The 17638-nt window shown below is 45.0% G+C and overlaps 1 long non-coding RNA gene across 1 annotated transcript; it reads right to left on the bottom strand.

The window, feature by feature from the left end:
* Window positions 1-611: 611 nt before the first annotated feature.
* LOC134394958 (uncharacterized) lies at window positions 612-11920 on the bottom strand. Its single transcript, XR_010025213.1, has 5 exons — window positions 11855-11920; window positions 9588-9656; window positions 3632-3667; window positions 2983-3054; window positions 612-666 (listed from the first exon to the last, which is right to left on the bottom strand). It is a non-coding gene; the product is annotated as an uncharacterized LOC134394958 (long non-coding RNA).
* Window positions 11921-17638: the final 5718 nt, after the last annotated feature.

Below are 17638 nucleotides of genomic sequence, written 5' to 3'. Positions count from 1 at the left end.
CACTGATACATTCTTCTGTGCAATAATGTATAGGGTAGGGGTGTGCACGGACCCCCCGCTCCACCCTGCGGGCCGATCCGAAAATTTCCGATCGGCCCGCTCTGCGCCGCTCCGCCCATACTCTGCTCCTCTTCGCCGCGGAGCTCCAGCTCTGAATCGGAGCTCCGCAGTGGAGGGGAGTGGTACCAGGTAAGGCCGGGAGAGGAGGGCGGGGGGGGGTTACCGGGCCCTGCCGCCGTCGCTGCCCGTGCGGCAACGGCGGCAGAGCCCGGTAAGGGACCAAGGGGGAGGGGGGCCTTATCTGCGACAGTGACAGCGGCAGGGCCCGGTAAACCCCACTTACCTTTCCGGCGGAGCTCCGGATCGAGGCAAAGGATCCGCCTTCACCTCGATCCTCTTCGCCACCCTCCGCCAGCCCCCCAATCCTCTTCGTCTCCGCCTTAAGGGGAGGCGAAGCACCCTGCTCCGCTTCTAATTCGCTGGTCCGATTAGAAGCGGAGCACATCCCTAGTATAGGGTACTGTTACAATACTATTTCAATCAAGGGACATTTTGCCACTGATGGTGCTATGGCTCATTCCGCCTCCTAGTTTTTAAAGTTCTGGTACTTACTCTGTCTCCCGGTGGTCCATTTGGCCCAGGTGGGCCATCAGATCCTGTTAAACCCTAAGAAAAAGGCAGAGCAGCAGATCAAATACGATTAGGAACAAAAACGACAGATCTAAGAATGGCCATCTAGGACACCTTGCCCCAACGTAGTGCCCTCCAGATGCATGGGACTCCAAATCCCATCATCCCCAGGCAGTATGGCCAAATGCTGGCTGGAAATAATGGGAGTTACAATCCAACACATATGGAGGGCACTAGATTAGGGAAAGCTGATCTAAAATAACATTTTTTTTTAAAAAAAGGGAATAAGTATTTATCATGTCATAGTAGTCGTCTGTCAGGACTGGCCAGGATTCAAACCAAGAACCTCACAGGCACTGCGCTTGTGCATTCTGATGGTAAGGCACTCCAGGCTGCAGAACAGAAGGACGAAGGGGCAGTAATGGCCTCCTAGCTCCACCCCTGCAACTCTCGAGACAAGCTATTGGTTCCTCCTGAACTGACCTGGCTATAAATGCTCCTGGGTGAAGCCTTTGCAACACTCAGACTTTCCTTGTTGTGTACCTCCACAGTCTTGTTCTGCATACCTCTTGCTACCAGCTTGTTTATTCTGGGTTGTATCTGATTAGAGTAGACCCATTGAAATGAACGGGACTAACATTAGGACTGACATAAGATGCAACCCTCTTCCTGCATTCCCCTGCTTGCTGGTCCCTGTCCCAGAGCATTTTTACCCAAGGCTGTTAAACTCTGTATCTACTTTCGGTTTCATTGCAGTATTTCATTGCAAATCCGAGCTCTGCACAAAAAGAGCTTTTCCTTCGCTGCTTTTCTGCTACATAACCTCTAGGTGGAGCTGTGCCATAGCGCAAATACACCAGTAGAAACAGCGCTCTCAGAAATAATACCCCATTTCCCCCCCCCCCTCTGTACTGAAAAAAAAAAAATACTGGGAAAATGCTCTGAAAAAAATGAAGTGAACCTGAAAGATGTCATTTTAAGAACTGGTAAACAACTGTACGGAATCACGAGCGCACAATAAATGCCTCGTGGAGAAAAGCTCCGTCTTTCCATTTCGCTATCCACTTTGCTACTTCTCACTTGTATCCTTCCTCCAGCCCTCCTTTGGAGAGATTCCTTGGTTTTAGGCCTGCAGCAGACCTAGCCTCTGCATTGACCCTCACTGCTCCATCCAATTCCAGCCCCAACCCTGCCAGGATCTCAGGCTTCAGGTAGATGCCCACATGCTTAGCAGTACACAGCCCTGCACTGACACCTTCTCTAGCTCAATTGTCTATAAATATTTCTTTAATTCAGTATTTATAGGCACCCTTTGGGGTTAGCTACTTCTCAAGGGAGACTTGTTCTAGACAATAATCACTCGGAATAATTCAGGTACTTTTGAGAAAATGAAAAAGACTTGCCCAAATTCACAAAATGAGAGTTTTGAGCTGTGTATTTGCTCAAATTCATTTAGATTCTAGGACAGACGAAAAAAGCAAAAATAAAACCCAAATGCACATTCTAAACCAGGATAAGGCACCCTGGTGCCCTCCAGATTTTTGGCCAACAACTCCCAGGGATGGTCAGGGATTATGGGAGTTGTAGTCCAAAATATCTGAAGGGCACCAGGTTGTCCACTCCTGTTCTAGACAATAAGTGGGACCTGCAACATAATGTTGCAGTACAGAGTTCTCTCCTATTCAGGTTTCCAGCCAGCCAGCCATGCCCTCTTCCAATTTAGTCCATTTCTCACCCACCCCCACAGCTTTCCATCCTCCCCACTTCCCATCCCCCCAGTCAATAGTCAATAAGCAATTAACATCCCTTATCCACTGAATATGCTCAGTCCTCCTTGGACTGTTTTTTTTTGGGGGGGGTGTTCTCCCCTGCCCCCTTTAAGCCCTCCCCAAAAATATTCTATTCTATTTCTGCAAACTTTGGGATTTCCCAGAACATGCTGGTAGTTCCCCTTTTGTGAATGGCAGATGCCAATTTGGCTCCTTAACCATCCACACTTGGAAAATGAATGAATAGAGAGGATGTGTTCACTCAAATTGCAGACGCAGGGAATGCAAAAGCACAATCGAACATTACTCATCAATTGCAATCATGCTCAAATTACAGGAAGAACGGGGGCAGCCCCCTTTCTATTGTTTTTAGAAGACTATGGAAGGCATGATTTTGCTAAAAGTGGGGTGAGTCAGGCAATATTTGACATTTGAGGTTTTCAATATGTGTCCCTCTATTTTCCCGCATCCTGTCCATAATTTGAACACTAGAATACAGCCCTGATAGGTCAACAAAGCATTCTGGGAAATATGGAAAATACTCTCATGAATGTGGGGGAAAGGGGGAAACTTTCATACTTACATCTACTCCTGGAAGGCCAGGTAATCCTGCATCCCCCGTCTTCCCGAGTCTCCCTGGTGCCCCTTTAGGCCCCTAAACCAGATTAATTAGGCAGGCACTGTTAATATAACAATTGCAGAGATATAACACGATGATTTGGCATACAGAGTTAATACTTTCTTAAGGCACTAACTCTATAGTAACATCTGACAAAGAGCTGCTTAGAATAAATTCACTCAAACCTCAACATTTTACAACGTGTGATGAATTTACAAAATTCCCTTTTTCTCCTCTTGAGTCATGCAGAGAGCAATGGGCCATGGGAAGGCTGTGGCATGAATAATCCCACACCGAGGAGGGAACGCAGGGTTTCTGGGCAGCTGTCCAGGTCGGAGAGTCGCTCCCACCCTCTTCCTTGTGTCTCCGCCCCTGGGTTGGCCCCGGATTGGCTGTGGAGCCATATTACATGGTGAAAGCCCTGTGTTGATGTCGCTCCCCTTGAAAAAGTTGGGGTAAATCCCCAACTTTTTCAAAATGCAGCTGCAAAGCTGTGCCTGCATTGTCTAACCGATGGGGCTCAGATCCACAGCCACCATGGGGCTTTCCCCATGTGTACACAGTACCCTTGTTGAACTCTCCCATGGGCAAAATGAATGAGAGAAATACTTACCGCTGGACCAGGCAAGCCAGGGGGACCGGGCTCTCCCTAAATATGTAATAAAAGACAGTAGAATTAATACATAGGTTACTGCCTCTATATAGTTGCCATATTTACATCCAGTGGCAATATGACACCATGAGCTAAATTTTGGGATGTTGCTCGGGAAAAACACTACTGATTTTGAATGTTAGAAATTCCATGGCTTTCTCCATGTGGGAATATGTTCCCTACCTCATCCCCAAAGACCAATCGAGCATATAAGAATTTCAATACGACAATGGAATCAGTTGCCTGGTGAGGTTGTGGCCTCTCCCACACTAGAGGCCTTCAAGAGGCAGCTGGACAACCATCTGTCAGGGATGCTTTAGGGTGGATTCCTGCATTGAGCAGGGGGTTGGACTCGATGGCCTTGTAGGCCCCTTCCAACTCTGCTATTCTATGATTCTAGGTTATTATGTGCATCAACAATGGGATCATGAGCCCTGCACAGTTCTATAGGTCCCTTCTAACTCTACTATTCTATGATTCTATAATGTTAATCCAGCTATTACCATCATCATTTTTGAGGATTTCATAAAGTTGTCCTCAAAGCCCACCAAGCACCAACATTTAAGCTGCCAAGAACAAGCTAAGTCGGCCCACCAAGTTAGAGGGCTTTAAAGGGGGAGTAGACAAATTCATGGAGGAGGGGAGATCTATCAGGGGCTACTAGCCATGGTGGCTTTTGGAAAACTCCATGGGAAGTAACAATAGAGTGAGGCAATTATGCTCATGTCCCGTTTGTGGGCTTCCCAGGGATATCTGGTTGCCCACTGAGGGAACAGAATGGTGGGCCAGATAGGCCTTTGGCCTAATTCAGCACAGTTCTTCTGATGGGGATCAAAGAAAAGAGTGATTGACAGCATGACATAAGAAGGAATGTCAGGGAAGCCAAATGTCCTTCAAACAGAAGTGTTGTCCCAATGATTCACAGCAATGCTGACACAAAAGATGGAGTACTCTTTACTTGCATTGCAGGTTGGGAAGAGGAGATAGTAGGGTTGTCAGATCTCCTGAAGTGATGAACCGTAGGGTAGTGAGGTGTCCTCTTTGATAGAGAGAGTCCTTTTTTTTTAAGGCTATTGGAGCCCATGGAGGTTCCCCCCAAAGCTTCCGTGTGTGTGTGAGAGGAGGAGGTAATTTTATTTATTTATTTTTATTTATTTATTACATTTATATCCTGCACCTTTTTTTCCTCCAAGGAAACCAAGGCTGCATATATAACGCTCACAACAACCTTGTGAGGTAGGTTAGGCTGAGAGTCTATGACTGGCCCAAACCTTTATGGCCAAGTGGGGGTTAGAACACAGAACTCCCGAGTCCCAGTCCAACACTCTAACCATTGCGCCACCCTGGCTTTCATTTTAGAAGGAGAAAGTGGATAAGTGGGAAGGCTTTTAAAAAAAACCCCACCAGTGCACAGCGCTCCTGATCCAGAACATGGGCCCATGCACCTACACTAAATAAAGTAAAACAAAAAAAAATTAGGATCACCTACATCCAACACATTTAACGTGTACTTTAGCCTCGAATCCATCCTTCTTATGCTTCATAGAACAGGAAAACATATTAAGAGAAAGAAGTCAGGTCATAACCATCATCCATTAATAGACTGCAATTAAGGGATCCCAGCACAAATTCCTTTTATTCCCAGGAAATTTATCTTCAGTTCACATAAAAGGTAAAAATTGCTTCCTCCTTTTTATCTTTCTTTTTTTTAAAATAGACTTTTAAAAACCCTCAGACACATTAAAATCTTTGAAGTCAGTTAAATCAATTCCCATTTGATTGACAGCAGAGCCTTTCTGTTCTTAAGAGCTAAGCAATTACCTTGTTAGATTATGTCAAGCACACCAGCTTTTTTTTTTTTTTTTTTTAGGGGTTTATTGTCCCAAACTTTATGGGGCTGAAACAAAGTCATAAAAGTATTTCTGTTCTCAAAGGCAACACTGAGACAAGAAAGTGCTTAAGATGGAGCATGTTGGGTTCACCAAAATGGTGGCTCTCCAATTTTATTTATTTATTTATTACATTTCTATACCGCCCAGTAGCTGGAGCTCTCTGGGCGGTTCACAAAAATTAATTTACTAATTTTATTTACTAATGTAAGCATTTTTGGAATTATCCCTTTGCTCATAACTGCTTGCTGGTTTCTCATCTCTGATCCAGAAGTGAGGAAAAATACATACTCATCTTTGCAGCTGCTTGGACCATGTCTATATGCCAAATTTTGGGTTAAAACTTAAGGAAATACCAGAGCATCATTTATGTTACTATGTTACCTGGGACAACTTATTCAGAGACATAGGGCTTTGCTACACAAGGCATTTACACAAGGCTTTCCAGCTGAGAGCACCCTCCCTCCTGCTGCCAACTGTCTCTGCAGAGGCCACCAGTGTGGGAGGAAGCAGCAGCCAGGCACCTCTCCATCGTGCCTGGGTCCAGCTCCAGCTGAGAGCTCCCTCCTTCCTGCTGCCAACTGTCTCTGCAGAGGCCACCAGTGCAGGAGGAAGCAGCAGCCAGGCACCTCTCCATCGTGCCTGGGTCCAGCTCCAGCTGAGAGCCCCCTCCCTCCTGCTGCCAACTGTCACTGCTGAACTTTGCAACTAAGATTGTAGTGCCTGAATTTGCTTTGCTTTCCCCCCCTCCTCCTCCCTCCCAATCCCTTTTCCTTTTGTGTCATGTCTTTTAGATTGTAAGCCTGTGGGCAGGGACTGTCAAGAAATACTTTTGTAAGCCGCCGTGAGAGCCTTTTTTGGCTGAGTGGCGGCATAAAAATCCTTAAATAAATAAATAATATAAATAAATTTATTGTGTGCTTGCCATGCCCTACTCACAGATGTTTGCAGGTTCTTTAGTCAACTAAGTGATTCTCTATTTTCACTTCTGTGTCTAAGCATCACTTTTGGCAAATGTCATTAGCATGGGGAAAATGCAGCATGGAATTGTGAAAGCAAAAGAAAGTGTGATTTCTTCTTATGTATTTGCAATATTCCACTATACCACAGTGCCACCTAGAGCTTATGTGGTGATAAAAGCAGGAAAGGAAACGCTCCTAGTGTAGTGCTCAGATCTCAATTCTGTGATGAAACTGAAAGTACAGTGAATTAACAGCCGAGTAGCCTCATGTAGAAAAACTCTTATTTCATCTAGAGAGATCCTATTCCAACTAAAAAGCAGTAAAACGGTCTAGTAGAGTTGGAAGGGCCCTATAAGGCCATCTAGTCCAACACCCTGCTGGAATATATTTTAAGTGGATTACCATGGGGATATATTTACAGTCATAAGAGATGCAAAACCTTCCTGCAAAAACATATAATTCCATTGCAATTCAAACTCCTTTTTAGCTAGAGCAGGCTCTCTATGAAGGAAATAACAGCTTTTCTAAACGAGTGTGTTAATCAGAGGTTACACTTCCCCGAAGACTCAGGCTGGCAGTTTGGATGTACTCCTGAACTCAGTCCTGAATTTGGATGCCCAGGTCTTGGTGGTGGCTAGGGGTGCATTTGAGGCTCATGAGCCAACTGGGCCCATTCCTGGAGATGTCTGATCTGGCCACAGCCATGCATGCCATAATTACAGCCTGTTTGGACTACTGTGATGCGCTGAACGTGGTGGTTTGCCATTGCAAAGTCAGAAACTTCAGCTGGTCCAGAATGTTGACAAGGGTCAGTTACAGGGAGCACATGACTCGCTTGTTACAACAGCTTCTTTGGCTACCAGCCTGTTTCTGGGCTCAGTTAACGTGCACGTTAGGACCTCTAACGCCCTACACAGCTTGGGACCAGGCTACCTGATATCTCCCATACTTGCCTGGGTTTTTGGATCACTGGGAGAGGCTCTTCTCTCAGTACCGCTGCCATTAAGGGTGCATCTGGTGGGGATACGAGACAGGGCCTTCTTGGTGAACGCTCCCAGACTTTGGGAGTCCCTGCGGAGAAAAGCTAGGTTGGCCCCTCTCTGTTGTCCTTCCGCCAGCAGGCAAATATGCTTTTATTGAGGCAGGCCTTTGGTATGTATACTGGCCTGTTGCTAGTTTGTTTTTTAATTGGTTGAGTGCTTTCTATCTCTTTTGTTGTGAGTTTTAATTGCGGTTTATGGATCTGTTTTATATCATATTTTAATTAAGCTTTTGTTTTTAACCTGCATTTTGTTATTGTTGTCTGCCATTTGTGGCAGAAAGACAAGAGATAAATAATAAATAAATACATGTTTCTTATTTCCTACTAATTTGAAATGGCTATTTATTTATTGCATTTTTATACCAACCAATAGCCGAAGCTCTCTGGGCGGTGTACAAAAATTAAAACCACAAATATGTGTCAAATATACTAAAGTGTGTTAGTGTGATTTTGTTGGGCTATATTATAGACTTGTATAGTCTTTAAGTAGGAATATTATTCCAATTATTGGTTTATTGTATTATAGTACCCAACACCACTATTGTTAAACAAATGTGGGATACATCAGCCTTTTTATAACTTTTGCATAATAATAAATGGGTTTCTTGTTGATCATCTCTCTTCACTAGTGTGTTGGGTAGTTGTGTGCTTTCAGGCACCTTTTATTTATTTATTTATTTGTGAACCGCCCAGAGAGCTCCGGCTATTGGGCGGTATAGAAATGTAATAAATAAATAAATAAATTGCATTTTTATACCAACCAATAGCCGAAGTTCTCTGTGCGGTTTACAAAAATTAAAACCATAAAAACCATTCAAAATATAAAACAAACAGTATAAAAGCATAATATAAAACACAATATAAAACCACAACCAGGATAAAATCAAGCAGCAATGCAGAAATCAATACAGATTTAAAATACAAATTTAAAACAGCAAAGTTAAAATTAAATTGCTTAACTGTTAAAATGCTGAGAAAATTAAAAAAAAGGTCTTTACCTGGCTTCTAAAAGAGTATAGCGTAGGTGCCGGGCAAACTCGTTAGGGAGCTCATTCCACAGCCGGGGTGCCACGGCAGAGAAGGCCCTGCTCCTGGTAGCCACCTGCTACTGGAAACAGCACCCCTGCACTCTCCCCTGCCACCCCAGTTCTTGGTCATCTCTGGTGATCCATGCAGTAACGTATTGTTGTGATGCTCTGGACTTCTTCACCCCAATAAGTGGCAGCCAATGAAGTAGAGAAACTCAGGCTTGGATCCCAATTTCCCATCACCCAAGCAGAATTCAATTCCACTCACATGGGTGAAAGAGCTGCTCTTTCCTCCTTATGCACAGCTCCAAAACCTGGCCCTTGAGATCAGGGGTGCAGAACTGATTTTTGGTGGCAGGTCAAATTGCCCCTCATGGGATTTCCATGGGCCGGATGACATCCGTGGGCATGGCCTTGCCCACTGATATCATTGTCCTGCCCCTCTGCCCATTTTCACTTCCTCCAGCATGAAGGGAGTCGATTCGGCTGGCGCAAGGAGGAGCTTTGCGCACTGCTTGCTGTCGCAACCGGGACGGCAAATGTGGTTTAATTAGGCCACATCTGGGGTGATCAAAACCTAAAACAAGCCCTTTTCACAAAGTGCACCCTTGAAAATGTCCAACCTAGTTGTGAAGATGCAGATTTGAGTTGTAAAGAATTGTTGATCGCCATTCTTGCATTTAGTCAACAAAAGCAGGTGACCATCAGAGAAACTGTGGCCATTTTTCTCCCAAGGGAGATGTCTTGATCGGAAGGTATGTTTGAAATGAGCGAGATGTTCTGTGCTTGAAGAAAAATGGCTTCAGGTTCTCTCAGAAAGGAGAAATGAAAGAGACGAGTTCTACACAATCACACAGAAGTCCTCGGGCCAGGCAGGGGGTTGGTCCTTCCTTCTACAACCATCAGCAGTTCTAATCAACCTATTAGGTTGCCCAGCCAGTGCTCCACCCCTTTCTCCCTCTAGCTTGGTCCAATCCTGAGCTGCCCAGTACTTACATCTATGCCATCCTTGCCAGGTGTTCCCGGGAGTCCTCGTGGTCCAGGAGGGCCTCGTGGACCTGGCCTCTGGGAAGTGAGAGAGAAGAAGAGTGAGGTCTTGCAACTGACGGAACATGGAAATAGATTGGAAATGTCAGAAGCAACAAGAGACTTCAAATTCCCGGTTTGGGGCAGGCACCGGGGGATTCTAGATCCTCAAACGTGTTCAGATCCTAAGGAAACTCCAGCTTCCAGTTTTTGATAAAACTTATTGCACCCATTTTTACTCCTTTTCTAGGGCAGCGTTCCACAACCTGGTGACCTCCAGATGTCTTGGAGTACAACTCCCGGCATGCCTGACCATTGGCCATGTTGGCTGGGGCTGATGGGTACTGAAGTCCAGACCATCTGGAGGAGACCAGGTTGGGGAAGACTGTTATAGGTGGTTAGTTTTTACTAAGGGGAGTCATCTTTGAAACAGACATCATGCTTTAAAATGCACACACTAATCCAGACGCACACATGCCACCCACGCATAAATCCAGACCTTACATTTACTGCCACCCCTCCAACTTTTCCCCAGAAATGAGAAAAGCTACTCTACAAGTTGCCCAACCAGTTAGAATTTATGGCACTTGTATTTTTGCCCTTCCACCAAGTTTAGCCAAATTACCACCACGGCAGGTAGGTCAGGCTAAGAGAGCCAGCAATTTACCCAGGACCACCGAATAACCTTTGTAGCCGAGCGGGGATTTGAACCCTGGTCTTGCCAGTGCAGCACAACACACTATCCACCCCACCCCCCATGGGCCCTCAAAAGATTTCCTTTAGTCCCCATCTCTCATCGGTATGGCTGCTCATCCATCCCTGTTTAGATTGGTTTCTGTCTCAGTAGGTTCAAAGGGATTCAAAAACTGCCCCTCCCCTCCCCATCCTGGATAATAAGCCAGGGGCCTCCTTGCTAGAACAAGGCTTGCAATGCAGAAAAAAATAGAGGATACTGAAGTCCCAATTACTTTTTAATTGGACACTTTAAGCCGGATTGTGTCGACTTTTACAGACGGTGAACTTAAAGTAGCCACCTTCGAATAACGGGGTACACCTAAAATTACAATAATGTGCAAATTGTCTTCTTACAAATAAGACCAGGAGGCAGGAGAGGCATGTCATTAATTGCCAATGAGCTGCGTTGAATTCTACGGGGATGGAAACCCTGAATGCAGGCAGTGTTTGATTTTCGGTTTCAAGGAGAGGGAAAACTCTATAAATGTCTTTCTATGTGGGGCGGGAGCGGGGGAGGAAGCCCCAGAGAGTAACTTGCAACCAGGTTGGGAGTAACAGAGCTTTCATTGTACCGCAAGGTTTGCTCATAGCTGAGGTAGGGCAGCTACAGATTCCTCAACCTGGCTGCGGAAAAAGTTCACCGGGGAACTTTAAGAGAAAAGGATCCTTATAATTTCTCCGCTACTCAGCTGTTATTTTGCATTGATATTGGATGGTATGTATTTAGATCAACTGCGCTTTTCACAGGGTGAATGACTTGATAGAATGTTTTCTTCCCCTTAAATGGGAGTTCAAAGTATATGGTTTGATGAGAAAGGAAGCTCTGTGTGTGTGGAGGGGAGAAGGTCTGAAAATACAGAACACTGGAGTTTTTGTTCAGTGTGAAACCTTACGCTTCTATGTTAAACAAAAATGGTTCCTTTCAAGTCAATTCCCCCCTCCTTTCAGTCTCCCTCTGTATTGCCTAGTGAAGAAGAAAAAATAGAGGTGAGTGGACTGTGAAAGTTATAATGCAGTTTGTTTGTGATGTAGCCTGTGATTTAAATACATACCATCCAACATCAATGCCAAAATAAATGAAATACATGAAAACCCAACAATACTACCACGGTCTACTTTTTCAGCCATAACCATAAGTGTATCTTGGAAGAATAAGTTCACTCCTGTTCTTTTACTAATCCAATTGTGTGTACAAGAAGGAGAATATGGCAGATTAATTGCTATTTAATGAAGTCTCTGTTCTTACAGGCCAATCCTTTTCATGTTGATCCAGAAGTAACCCCCACTGCTTTCAGGGGGACTTGCTCCTGGTCAATTGTGCGTAGGATTGCAGCCTCATATACCGATACACAGAAGTTAAGAGTGATGCCTTCTCTGTTTTGTGTGTGCAAGATGCAGATGTTAGTTCTCGACAACGGAGTTGCTGCAACCTGGTAGATGTCTCCAATGCATAAGTTGTAAAAGTTTGCTCTTTTGAAAAGCATAGGAGGACAAATCCTTACCTGAGCCGAGGAGGTGGCCAGCAGTTGGAAGAGAAAAAGTAATCCAAGGGCTGAGAATCCAGCCATAGTTGTCACAATTTAATTCTTCTCAGCTCCAAAAAGAAAAAGCAGAAAGCTTCTCCTGTCCTTCTTCCACCGGGTAGCAATTCGCCCGTCTTCAGCTTCTCAAATCTCCACTCCTAAACAGGTCCCCTCCACCTCCAGAGAAACCTGCGTCTCCTGGCTAAATGGGGAGAGACAGACCAGCCAGCAGGCTCAGGGTACAGCACTCAGATGGAGAAAGAGACCAGGTCATGGAGAAAAAGGAGGAGGAAGGGGCTGGACAGACTGTAGAGTGACAAGCAATGAATGTAAGTGTACATTCACAGCTCAAGGGATTTGTTAGCCTGCTGTGTTCCAGCCGGAGAGGAGCAGGGGCCCACGCGCAGAGGAAGAGAAGGAGGATTTGTTTGACTTTGCAGACATATAGCCTGTCCACACAAGATTATTATTATTAATTTATTTATATAGCACCATCAATGTACATGGTGCTGTACAGAGTAAAACAGTAAATAGCAAGACTCTGCCGCATAGGCTTACAATCTAATAAAATCATAGTAAAACAATAAGGAGGGGAAGAGAATGCAAACAGGCACAGGGTAGGGTAAGCAGGCACAGGGTAGGGTAGAACTAACAGTATAAAGTCTGCACAACATCAAGTTTTAAAAGCTTTAGGAAAAAGAAAAGTTTTTAGCTGAGCTTTAAAAGCTGCGGTTGAACTTGTAGTTCTCAAATGTTCTGGAAGAGCGTTCCAGGCATAAGGGGCAGCAGAAGAAAATGGACGAAGCCGAGCAAGGGAAGTAGAGACCCTTGGGCAGGCGAGAAACATGGCATCAGAGGAGCGAAGAGCACGAGCGGGGCAATAGTGTGAGATGAGAGAGGAGAGATAGGAAGGAGCTAGACATTATTATTTATTACACTTATATACCGCTCCCATAGCCAGGGCTCTCCGGGCGGTTTACAGAAAGATGATCTGTTTCTCCATGCAGATCTTTGTTTGACACTGTTCACACAGATGAATGTAATACATTCATGTGAGTAATACATCTCAGTAATACACTGTGAGTAATACATCAACTCACAGAAAGTCATGGCGTCAATTCCTGCGATCACAGTGATTGGAATCACTGCCAGCCCTATCTGTAATGGCACAACGCACACATCTTGCTCATTCATGAGAACGGATAATCAGGTCTGCTTGAGTGAAGAAAAGGCAGGCTGAGCAAACAGGCAGCAAGGGAGAGTTTGTCTTGTGTTGATTGATCCCCATATGATGGCAAGAACAGTGATGAGCTGCATGTGTGAATCAGCCAGATTCACTGGAGATCAACCGCCAGGGTCTGCGGGTGATGACCAGCGATACAAAAAATTCTAATGCAGTAATTCTCACAAGAGCCTTTTCAACATGTCCAGCGCTAGGAGTTGGTTTCGCACATGCTTGTATGCTGCTCAAGTTCCCTGAATGCACAAGGGTTCTCCCTGGAGTGTCAGATGTGTGATGGTCCATTCACACATGGAACTCACCAGACATACACAGGAGTCACGGACAAGTCAAAACGGTCAATTCTAGGCTACACGGACAAGTGGTCAAACTCACTATAAGGTATCATGTGCAACTACCCCCAAGACTTGATGTATACATCATGTGAGAACCAGCCTAAAATCATTAAGGAAAAGGAGCTAAAATTTCAGCTAGCTTGTTGTACTCCTGGAATTTAACATGTCCTCTTAGAAGAAATTGCACATATTTCTTATGTGGCAGCCTTCTCTAACTGGTGCCCTTCAGATGTTTTGGACTACAACTCCCATGACTGCCAGTCAGTGTGGCCAATGGCCAGGGATGATGGGAGTTGTAGACCAAAACATCTGGAGGGCACCAAGTTCAGAAGATTGTGTAACTCAAGCTAAAAGAACAGATGAAGCATATCAGGTGAATCTGTTAAATCATTTAACTTCTGGCAACAGAGAACTTCTCTACATTTTAAAAAATCCCACTGCCTTACTGGGGCTTTCTGCTTTTGCTTTCTTTCTGGGATTATGATCAGCACCATTACATGGGCAGCCATGTGGTTTGAATTGAATACTTCCTCTCTGTGAGCTCCATTCACTTCAATGAAACAGTGCCATCTAGTGGTGGCATTTTAGCACAATGCCAATGGGGCTAATTTTACACGGGGCTGATTTGGGGAAAGCGTGGGAGATGTCCTGGAGATTGACGACATCACCTAAAGGACCTGCAAACTTCCATGAGTAATCGCGACCATGCAATAAATCACTCATGTAGATCTGTTCTCAGATCATTCAAAGGATGTTATGCTTCTTGATCTGTCACAGACGATTCTCCTCTTATTGCTGACACAAGCACTCATCCCAGGTGAAAGACAGAAAAAGCAGCCCTGGTCTTTCCAAAAGCTACTGATTTCAAGTTGATTGATCCTTAAAACAAATGCGTCTCAGTTGTGTTCCCCAACCCATTAAGAACACCTTTTGTGAGTTGGGCTTTCATACAGGGGATCAACCTTGCTGGGAAACCCACAGTGCCCTTGAGCGCCATACCAGGGAATCCATACTACAGGAAGTTCTGACTGCAAAGCTTGAGTCATGCTGTTTTGGGGTGTGGCACCTTGCCAGCATGTTCTTCTGTACCTGCCACAAGGTACAGGAAGGGGAAAGTATAAACCAAGGGGTCTGCAACCTTTTCGGACCCATGGGCACATTTGGAAATTTGAGGAACAGCTGTGGGCACCACCACAAAATGGCCCCCAGAGGATCTCACTGGTTGCATAATGGCTGAAATTGGGACCTGGCTACTCAAGAGGTGGCAGGGAGATAATTAGCAAGGCTAGAGGCTAGGAGTGGAGAGAAACAGTGAAGTAAAGAGGCAGGAAGGAATAGCAAGGCTAGAGGCTGCTAATGGAGAGAAACAGCAAGACGAAGGGGCAAGTAGGAGAGAAAGAGCAAGGCTAGGAAAGGAGACAAAGAAGGCTAGGGACAAGGAAGGGAATTAGCAAGGAAAGGGGTTGGAGAGATAGGGAGAGCATAGGGGAAAGGTCTGTGTGGTCAGAAGCTTGGATGGGGCAAGGAAAGAACTCTCCCCCCCCCCTTTTTCCTACTTGCTGAACAGCTGACTGGTGGCAGGTTCAGGAACAGGAAGAACCTGATGTTTTTCAAGTTCTTTTAAATTTAAAATAATTTTGTTGAAGGGAGTAGAGAGCTCCACAGGTGTCAGTGGAGGTCCCTGAGGGGTGAGCATTGTGGACCCCCGGGGTAGATGTCTTGGCTGATGCAATTCAGAATATTCAAGTGAGAGAAGCAGCCTTTTTATGGTTGAGCTGGATGGGGATGATGGGACTCGTGGGGCAACACATCTGAATACCACCAGATTGGGGACGACTGAATTAGTTTTTTTGCCTATACAAATGACAGATGGCTAGGCAACGTTTCTTTAGATGAATATTGCTGGCTAACGGCTACTGCTGCATGTCCCTCCACCAAGCCCCGTGGTTAGGAATGGGAAACACGCACACACAGCTGGTAGGCAAGAAGTATCCTGAGGTCCTGCCATTCTCTTTTAGAGAGTAGATGCTGATACAGAGTCTACAGCTGGCTGGCTCTTCTCCCCATGCTCAGCTTGTATACTTTAAAGCAGATCACAAGGTCTCCAGAAATTTCTGTTCTCACAAGTTAAGCAATCCTGTGAAGGGCTGTGCCTCTGGAAGTACTCACCACTCAGGACAATGGGGTCACTGAAATGCTGCTGCTAAACACCCAGAAACCCACAATCCTGGGGGTTCCATTCTGAGCATTTCTCAGTTCGTGCGCATGGGGCACTCAAACCTTGTAGTTTTCAGTTATTCTTCCATGTGGCTGCTGCTGCGGAGCTAAAAACTTGCCTTGTCTCCACATGCACCCTAAATTTGAGAAGAATTCAGATTCCCAAGGAATTTCCGCTTTCGTTTTAGAGTCTTTTGCAGCTAATCTAGCATTCTGTGGCTTCTTTGGTGTTAGCTGACGAAGAGCAACAGAACCCTTCCCATGTCCAGCTCCATCAGGCAATCCAGAAGGATACCATGGTTGATGGCATCATAAGCCTTTGAAAGGTCTTGGGGAAATCAAGTTGAGCTCCCCAGTCCAGGTCAGTCTCAGTGCCATGGCCCAGCTAGATGCCCGACTGAAATGGGTCCAGATAGTCAGTGCTACCCAGATGTAGCTGGAATTGCAATGCCACCGCCTTCTTAATCTCCTTATAGAACCATGATACATTTGAGATTGGCCTATAAGTTAGACACATCTCCTGGGTCAAGGTAAGATTTTTAAATAAAGGTCTCATGACTGCCTCGGTCTTCCCACAGAATACACTCAGCCTTGATCACAGGAAGCCCTTTATGTACAACTGCACATAATGCAAAAGCCCACTTGGTATAGTGTTTCCTGGGAGGAAGTGTACTTGAATTCAATAGGACTTGCTTATGAGTAGACACACATAGGATTACACAGCTAACCATGAATCTCTAAGGGCCCAATTCAATTCTCATGTACTCACTTGGCGGGGGGGTGGGGTGGGGAGGAGAGGGACTTAGATAAATTTGCAGATCACCCAAAATTGGGTGGGATAGCTAATACGCTGGAAGACAGAAACAAACTTCAAAGTGATCTTGATAGGCTGGAGCGCTGGGCTGAAAACAACAGAACGAAATTTAATAGGGATAAATGCCAAGTTCTACATCTAACATCTAAGAAATAGAAACCAAAGGCAGAGTTACAAGATGGGGGATACTTGGCTCAGCAATACTACAAGCGAGAAGGATCTTGGAGTTGTTGTAGATCACAAGCTGAATATGAGCCAACAGTGCGATATGGCTGCAAGAAAGGCAAATGCTATTTTGGGCTGCATTAATAGAAGTAGAGCTACCAAATCACGTGAGGTCCTGGTTCCTCTCTATTCGGCCCTGGTTAGGACTCATCTAGAGTATTGCGTCCAGTTCTGGGCACCACTTTTCAAGAAGGATGCAGACAAGCTGGAGCGTGTTCAGAAGAGGGCAGCCAGGATGATCAGGGGTCTGGAAACAAAGCCCTATGAAGAGAGACTGAAAGAACTGGGCATGTTTAGCCTGGAGAAGAGAAGATTGGCTGGTGGGGAGACATGATAGCACTCTTCAAATACTAAAAAGGTTGTCACCCAAAGGAGGGCCATGATCTCTTCTCAATCATCCCAGAGCGCAGGACACTGAATAATGGGCTCAAGTTTCAGGAATCCAGATTCTGGCTGGACATCAGGAAAACTTCCTGACTGTTAGAGCAGTATAACAATGGAACCAGTTACCTAGGGAGGTTGTGGGCTCTCCCACACTAGAGGCCTTCAAGAGGCAGCTGGACAACCATCTGTCAGGGATGCTTTAAGGTGGATTCTTGCATTGAACAGGGGGTTGGACTCGATGGCCTCATAGGCCCCTTCCAATGCTACTATTCTATGATTCTATAAGCAACTATTTCCCCAGAGCTCCTTTTATAATGGGGGATAATGATGATGACTTTGCTGTTTAAAATTTGCATTTTAAATCTGTATTAATTTCTGCATTGCTGCTCGATTTTATCCTGGTTGTGTTTTTATATTGTATTTTATGTTATGCTTTTATACTGTTTTATATTTTGAATGGTTTTTACGGCTTTAATTTTTGTAAACCGCCCAGAGAGCTTTGGCTATTGGGCAGTATAAAAATGAAATAAATAAATAAAATAAATAGT

Source organism: Elgaria multicarinata, chromosome 1 (genome assembly GCF_023053635.1).
Source record: "Elgaria multicarinata webbii isolate HBS135686 ecotype San Diego chromosome 1, rElgMul1.1.pri, whole genome shotgun sequence".
Classification (NCBI taxonomy): domain Eukaryota; kingdom Metazoa; phylum Chordata; class Lepidosauria; order Squamata; family Anguidae; genus Elgaria; species Elgaria multicarinata.
This window is presented reverse-complemented; position numbering and strand designations above follow the sequence as displayed.